Genomic DNA, 8667 nt, shown 5'->3' on the forward strand with positions numbered 1-8667 from the left:
CATTTTCTGAGACACCCTGTATATGTATATATATATATATTATATATATATTTTTATTGCCTACATTCGCTTAATAACAATTCATTTAATGTGAATAATTAAATTTCATTTAATATTCTAAAATAAGTAATAATTGAACTTTGATGATGCTTAAGTGTAAAATTAAGACATTTTTATGCTTTTTCATCTTTTTTTCAATTTTATATAATGATTTTACATTATTAAAATTAGTTTATTAGTATTAATATAGACAAATTATACATGCAAAACGTATAGAATGAGTATATCGTATTACATATTAATACATGTTAATAATTTTGTAAGTGTAACACATATTTACATTTACAAAATTATTTTAATATATAATATGATATATTAATATATATATATATATAATATATATTTAACATGCAAAACTTGGAATATTGTCAAAATATTCCGCATACATTTTACGCTATGCAAATGATAAACTGTACTCAAGTGTTTAGCTTCTATTTTGTTATATTTTTCACACATATTGTCACTTTTCTATTATAATTTGTTATACTATTAATAGGTATTATTACAACTTACAATTAGAGCCATACTTAACATATATTACATTCATTGTTGTTTAATTAATTTAAAAAACTCGTATAAAATTTAAGATTTTTTGATATATGATATTTAACCCTTCCACCACACACCTCCTATTTCAATCATCTACCACACATGGGGTCTACTGGACCCCAATGGCTAGAGCGGCGATTGCGGCAGCAATTTTGACTATTTTAAATTGGCAAAATTCATGGATGTTCTTGAATGTATAAATAAAAAGGTAGAATAGTCGAAAAAAATTAAAAAAATTTTTAACATTGTTAAAAAAAATAGGAAATGTGAAAGAAAAAATGGAAAAAATGACCTTTTCTACTTAAAAAATCATAAGTTTTTTATTTGCCTCTGCTTCTCATCTCATAAGCAACAAACGGGGATGCTCCCCGCGTGATCTGCTTCTAGTAGTGTCGAATAACCGATAGAGGGCGCCACAAGTCCCGTTTCAAATGTGGTCAAATCGAAGCGCGAACCGGGACTGGGGTCCCTGGGACCCCGTGTGTGGTGGAAGGGTTAATATAAAGACATTGCGAATCGTGCTTAGCGTATTTGCACACATGATAAACACAACTTGTTACATAAGAATATCACCTGCATATTTGACAAAAAAATTATTTTAAGAAAACGTTACAAATACATGCGCCCGTAAGTGCATACACACATACAAACGACGACTTGAAATTACTCTAAATAATTGTTATGTCTAATTACATAACAAACAGTCTAATCTTTATTATCTTGAACACAATGGATATATTTTTTAAGAAAAATTTTTTAATTGCTTTCAAATTATTTGACTTTTATAACACAACTTCTAGTGTAGCACACATTTTTTTCCTTCATGATTGATCACGCATATTCATCAAACTTATCAAGCGAAACAAATTATAAACAAGTCTAAAAATTATTGTCATATTAATCATTTTTATCTTTTTCATGTTAAAATATAAAATTTGTAATCTTTTGAATCATTGTACATAATAATAAAATTTTAAAAACTTAAAATAAACACCATGTATACATAACATACAATATTTAGAGTATATTTTAATAGCATTGTGTGTGCATGAGCTTCTTTTAAATAATTTTTCTTTCAGATATGCAAAATCCACTAACAATTCTATAATTATAAAATATTGTTCACGCATCAGCAAGTATTGCTTACAGTTTATAAAGTTAGTCGTTTCGGAATACAACCTTGATCTTCTTTTGGAAGTATTTGCTTTTAATTTCCTCGTTTTAATATGGTTTATCAAATATATTACTTTTTCTTCTGTTATGGGAAATGTAAGTTCACATTAATAATTTAATATAAATTTAAAAAATTAATTACTATGTATAACATTATTTATCACATTTTTTAATAGGTAAAACAATTACAGCAATATATTCGGAATAACTGGAGTATTCTGGTGGATGATCGAGAGATACGTATAATGCATAAATATGCTGACATTGGAAGATAATCTACGATAGCTATAGGGAGTAAGTGTCGAATAAATTTGTAATTACTTTGTTACAATTAAATTGGAATTATTTGACATAATTACTGTAGTGTTGGCCCCAAACATAGAGGTAAAAAAAATAGTATAATCAAAATCTTTCGATTTTCCTTCATTTCGTAAATTTTGATATAAATAAGCTAGCGTTATCTTATTTAGAAACTAAAATATAATTAAAAAATTTTAATTCTATTAAATCGTGCTTGTTTTATTTTTAAAATTACGTAATAATCACATATTCTTTATCAAATTTTTTCTTTTATGTAACATATATTACCAGTAACTAAAAATGTTGTTTTGTTTGTAAAATATGTATATTATTTTTAAAAATATATTATTTTAAAATAATTAAAATAAAACATGTATATTATTATAAAAAAGAATTTTTATAATTTTGTTAAATTTTTAATGATAAATCAAGGCACTGATCTTGATTGAATAAATTAATAAAATTTAAAAAATTTTAGTGTGCGTCTATTTTGGTTGTTTTGGCTTGACTTTAGTACAATATATTCCAGATGTACTTGATATTGTAAAGCCTTTAAATGAATCTCGCCCACGCATACTTCTTCATCAGGCAAAATATTTTGCTAATCAGGAGAAATATTTTTATATTGTAATAATGCATGAGATTATTGCGGTACTTATTAGTGGGACTACTGGAGTTGCTGGTGAAACGTTTATATTAGTAAATTCATTACACGCTTTTGGAATGTTTAAAGTTGCTAGGTACATCGTAAGTGAGAAACAATTCTTATTAAAAAGTTTGTTATTGTTTTTACTTATTTTTTTGTATTGGAAACTAAAAATTCAACGGTTGTATATTTTGTTTAATTAAGATAGTGTTTCTTGACAAAAAATAGATTAGATTTTTTTATTCGATTACAATATCAAAATCTGTAGATTTTTAAATTATATTTTTAATTATATTACTTAGATTTTATATATATTACGATTTTAATACAATCGAATCCCGATATCGTTTATTCTCTTCTTTTTACTACTTATCATTTTTCGCGTTGCGAAAACTCTTTCTCACATAACTATATGTATATATGATCATTTAAATATGAAATAGTGAGAGAAAATAGTGCAAAAAGAAAGTTTAAATAATGCAGAGGTAGGGAGTAAATAGGGAGCCCGAATGTAAATTTGATTTGTATTAATAATACTATTACTGTATATATGTATATACATATAAGTAAGTATTACTAATTACAGTATTACTATTACAAGGCTCGACAAGATTTGCACTTTTTTGATTTGCCAATTTTCGACTTGATTCCGCCTTCTGCTATTCCCCACACCTCTCGCCCCGAGAGGTAAGGGGAATAACGGAAGGCGGAACCAAGTCGAAAATTGGCCGAGGAGTACAAATCTTGCCGAGCCCTGTACTATTACATACTACTAATATTTATTAAAATAATATATAATCAAAAAACAATATGAAGTTTTATTATATAGTGATAAATTAATGATAAATTACGTTATTTTTTTATGACATATAGAATTTTATAGTTATCGTATGGAACGTATGTTGAACGTAGATGTTTCACAACTATCTACAGCCAAAAGCTACATCATATTCCACGATAAAATAGCCGCTGCAGTGAACATCCATAGAAAAGCGCTTGAGTCAGTATGCTATTAATCCTAAGAATGTCTTACATGAATAGAGTATTTACAAGAGAGCTCACAAATAGAATATTGTAACTTTTTGTAATTTAATGGTGACAAATAACGAAAAATTTTTATTCTATTAGATTTTCGGAATTATTACAAACAAGCTTTGGATTATCATACCTGTTCATGCTTATGGCGGCTATATGTTCAGCAACTGCTAGTCTCTTTCGCGTGTGTACTATACTGATTATATATGATCATTTGCTATTTTTAAAAGATTATTTGTAATTATTGCAACTATCAATTTTACTTGCAGTTATTTCGAATAATGACGATGCACCAGGAAAAGATAGAAATTATTAAATTATTCTGTTATGTTGTTTTCCTTTTTTTATTTTTAATTATAGGCAATTTTGTTGGGCAAGAGTTTACAAATTGTGACGATCATGTCCATCAAATGATGTATATAATACAATTAATATACTCTTTTTAAGCATTATATAATGTATTATAAATTGCATGGTGTGCGTGCGCGCGCGCGCGCGCGCGCGTGTGTGTGTGTGTGTGTGTGTGGGTGTGTAAAAATACATATATAACTGTTATACTTATAAATATTTGTTTAGAAACTAATTAATTCTCTCTTAATGTAATGTAGATGCAATACAAAATGGTACAATGCTCCGTTAAAGATTCAAAAATTTATACTCTTTTTAATCAGGAAAACTATAAAAAGTTACAAATTTGATGCTGCTGGTATGTTTAGCCCCTGTTTGAAAGGTTTGGCTACGGTAAGAATCATGTTATTAATAAAAATAATCATCATATAAGTTAGTTTTTAAAATAATATTCTTTTGTTTTAGGCCATGAGTTTATTGCTTTCTTTTCTTACAATCTTATGTTCCATGTAACAACTTTATTTATAAAATGCATCCATTAATCTTATAATTTTGCCGAGAAATACAATAATGTTATTTATGAAATCATATTAATTTTAATAAAATATTTTTAATAAACAATCTCATTAAAGACTTTCATTTTAAAAAGTATAAATCTTTATTATGTTCATTTTAAATTGTTATATTTAGCAAATATCATAACATTAATTATTATGTTATATTTAGCAAATATCATAACATTAATTATTATGTTAATCATTATGATCAGATTTTTTTATATACAATAAACATGTTGAATTAAAATAACCTACTTATTTTTATAAGAAAGAAAAACATGACAAATTTTGGATTTATTTTTTTCTATCTAAGTAAAAACATATTTTTACATACTTTTTTTATATATACTTTTGTATATACTTTTTTAAGTATATAACATATTTGTGTGTGCATACAAAAATTTACACAGAAATTATAAGATTTATAATACAATGTATAATACTTAAAAAGTATTAAACTGTCAACTTGAAAATTTTGTTATTTAACAATTTATAATACAAAAAAATTAATGGGTTACAAATGAATAAATGAAACGAATTTAAATGACAATGTGTTATTTCGACAAAATTCTATTAAAATCGTGTTCCATCGTGATAACTTTACTTCTGGTGCTCAGTCTTTCTTCTATTCAACTTTGATCGAATGGAGAATTATTTGTGTTCATTATGCAGAGAAGGTGACTATTCACTCAACTGTTCAGCAGAATTAAAATAACGTCTACGACCACTCGAACGAAACTGAAGAACGATCGTTAAGAAGGACGCAAAATGATGAAAGCGCTTGCGTCAACTTCTGGAGAGAGAAAACTTTTTTCTCTTCAATTATCTTATTTGCACACTTTGCGAAACTAATTTTTGTCTTGCCATAGATATTTTTGCGACAATTGTGGAAATATTATCTGGAAAATAAATTGTATTTATTACCTCCCTGGTTCATAAGTCGAAATCAAGTTAATATCGATTGATTTTTCGGACCGTTTGATTTAATATCGACTATATTTTCTATTGATTTTCGAAAAAGATCGACATTTTATCAACGCTACATCGAGAAGATCGACGTTTCATCAACGCAGCATCGATAAAATATCGATCTTCTTTCGAAGATCAATAGAACATGTAGTATAGATATCAAATCAAACGGTCCTAAAAATCAGTCGATTTCAAATCGACTTGTGAACCCGGGTTTCTTTTCTTCCGGTAGTATGACAAATAAATTTTTCTATTGCTGTTTAGTATCTATTATTATCATAATTTCACATAATAACCAAAAGAAAAGTATAATAAAAATTTAAGAGCAGAAAATAGAAATCTTGAATAAAATATGATAGGAAGGAAATATAATAGAATTGAAGTTTTTCTCGGCATCTTTTTTAATCGAAGTAATCTATTACTCCAGCTTTCGTGAAAAGATGAAATCTTTCGGCAAACGCTTCTACAGAATACAACAACTGCTGTTAATCATACTTGGTCTATGGCCGTATAACAATACAATGTATCGATGTATTCAAAGAATATTTTTCTCCATTCTGATTTTATGCTCCATACTCCTACAGGTATTCTTACTTTTATTCTTTTTTAGTTTTAATCTTAAGAATATTATATTTGAATAACTTGAATATAAAACTTTTATATAATAACAAATTACAATATAATAACAAAATTCATTTCAAATCATCTATGTAAGTCTAGGACATAATATTTTATTCAAAAAGTAACTTTATTAAAGCAAATATGTACCGCTTTGTTCAATAATCTTAATCCTTTTCTTGGATAGCTGCATGATACCTTTGCTCCAAAACGAAGGTTTCTTACAGGCGAAAAATGATTGATAGAGGTAAACTGTGAAAGCTTTCAAAAACACAAATCTTCTATTTCGAAAAAAATTTTTTAAAGGAAGACATAGGTAAATAGGAGACAAAATCAGAAGAATACAAAAGATGAGGAAGAATGTTTCATTTTCTTTACAACAAAATATTCATATCTTTGGAAGCTTCCAAAATCCAAAAAGTAGTACAAATTATTTGTTTCTGTTTGTGCGGTTATATGCTTAATGGAGTTTGCGAATGATAACGCACACTTTTGCGGTAAATATTCTTTTAATACAGACAGTATAGAAAAAATGTTAAGACGTATGTTAAGATGTCAATAAAATACATTATTACAGATAGGAAAGATTATAACAAGCGCATCTAATTTAGATAACCTTCTTCAAGTTTTATCATTTACTGTATCTTGTCTAATAGTCACTCTATAAAATATGCTACATTCTATATAAAATCTAAAGATGTAAGTTTTTTTTATATTATTTTGTGAGTTGTAAATTTTTTTACATTATATTTATTTCAAATATTATAAATGTTGTATATTTTTTGTAATATACTTTTAATGCAATTAAGATATTTTATACAAAAAATGTTTAAAATTTTTATTTTGTACAGGGTGTTGCAGATACATACTTAGGCAGTACGGCGGGTTGCGCGGCAAACTTTGCATGGCCAAGCGTGGTTTAATAGACGATGACAGTGACTTTATACATTATACAATGACAGTGACTTTATATTATAAAGTTTATGTTATAAAGTCACTGTTATTGTCTATAAAACCGCGTCTGCCCATGCAAAGTTTACCACGCAACCCGTCGTACTGCCTAGTATGTAGGTATCTGCAACACCCTGTATATAATTGTATTTTAAGTATTTTTGCATTATATTTATTCTTACTTTTATTTAAAAAATAAAAGCATGTGTATTAAAATTTATATAATGACATATATAAAAATTAATTATTATTAACAATAGATGAAGAAATTAATAGATGAAATAAACTATCATTGGAATTCAATGAAATGCAAAAAGAAATTAAAAATTTTACAACAATATTCCTACATCACAAAATTATTGACTATTATGATGGCAGGTATGTATATATATGTATATATAATTTTTTAACATGTCGATAGTTATACAAACGTCGAGGTTAGATATTTTTGTAACTTCAATTTTATTAGCACTTTTTATTAAAAGCTTTAAAGCTGGATTGTTCCACTTTTCGGTAAACTTCAGCTCACTGTCTTACTCTCTTACTCTTTTACTCTTTTATTCTTTTGTTTATCCAGTAGATTAATTACCACATAGTTCATCCGAAGATAGAACAACCAGCCCTTAATTTAAAAAAATATATGTTGCTATAAATATATTATTACAAGTAAATATATATTATTGTAAATAATAATTTACTTTTATATCTTAATCAATGTTTTCAGGTGGTCTATATTCAAGTCTATGCTTATTTTTAATGGTACAAATATTACCCAAATTCCTTGATATAGTGATATCCTTGAACGAATCACGTCCGCTTAAACTTTTGGGTTTAGCAATGTTTTTTTTTTCGATCAAGAAAAGTACTTCATACCAATATTTATACATATAACCATAGCACTTTTGGTAGAAATAACTACGATAGTAGCTACAGAAACAATGAGTCTGGTATATGTACAACATGTTTGTGGGCTATTTAAAATTACTAGGTAATGATCGAGACAAAGAATTAAGTCGATATATATTTAAACATTTAATTTTGCAACTAAAATATAACGTATATCGAAGTACATTTTAATTTTACGTCAATCTTACGTTTTCGTATTTTCCATTTTATTTATATGTATAATTATTAGTACGCATACTCTACTGTTGTAGTTTACGCATAAAGCATGCATTTGACTGCGAAATACAAATCTCTGCAGAAAAACATAAAATGTATTACACAAATATAATCAACGCAGTAATCAGTCAATAGAACTATTGAATACGTAGCAATGTACTATGTGCTACATTTTGAAAATTGTACAAGAAAATCGGAGTAGATGAACTTCAAATTAAAAATTTAATTCTAATGAAATAATCACACTCAGAATGAACGATATATTATTATGAATACATTACGTGAGAGAGAGAGAGAGAGAGAGAAAATGTCATTAATTTTAAACTATTATTAAAGATT

The sequence above is a fragment of the Trachymyrmex cornetzi genome, unplaced genomic scaffold (assembly GCF_001594075.2).
Source record: "Trachymyrmex cornetzi isolate Tcor2-1 unplaced genomic scaffold, Tcor1.1 scaffold1388, whole genome shotgun sequence".
Lineage (NCBI taxonomy): Eukaryota > Metazoa > Arthropoda > Insecta > Hymenoptera > Formicidae > Trachymyrmex > Trachymyrmex cornetzi.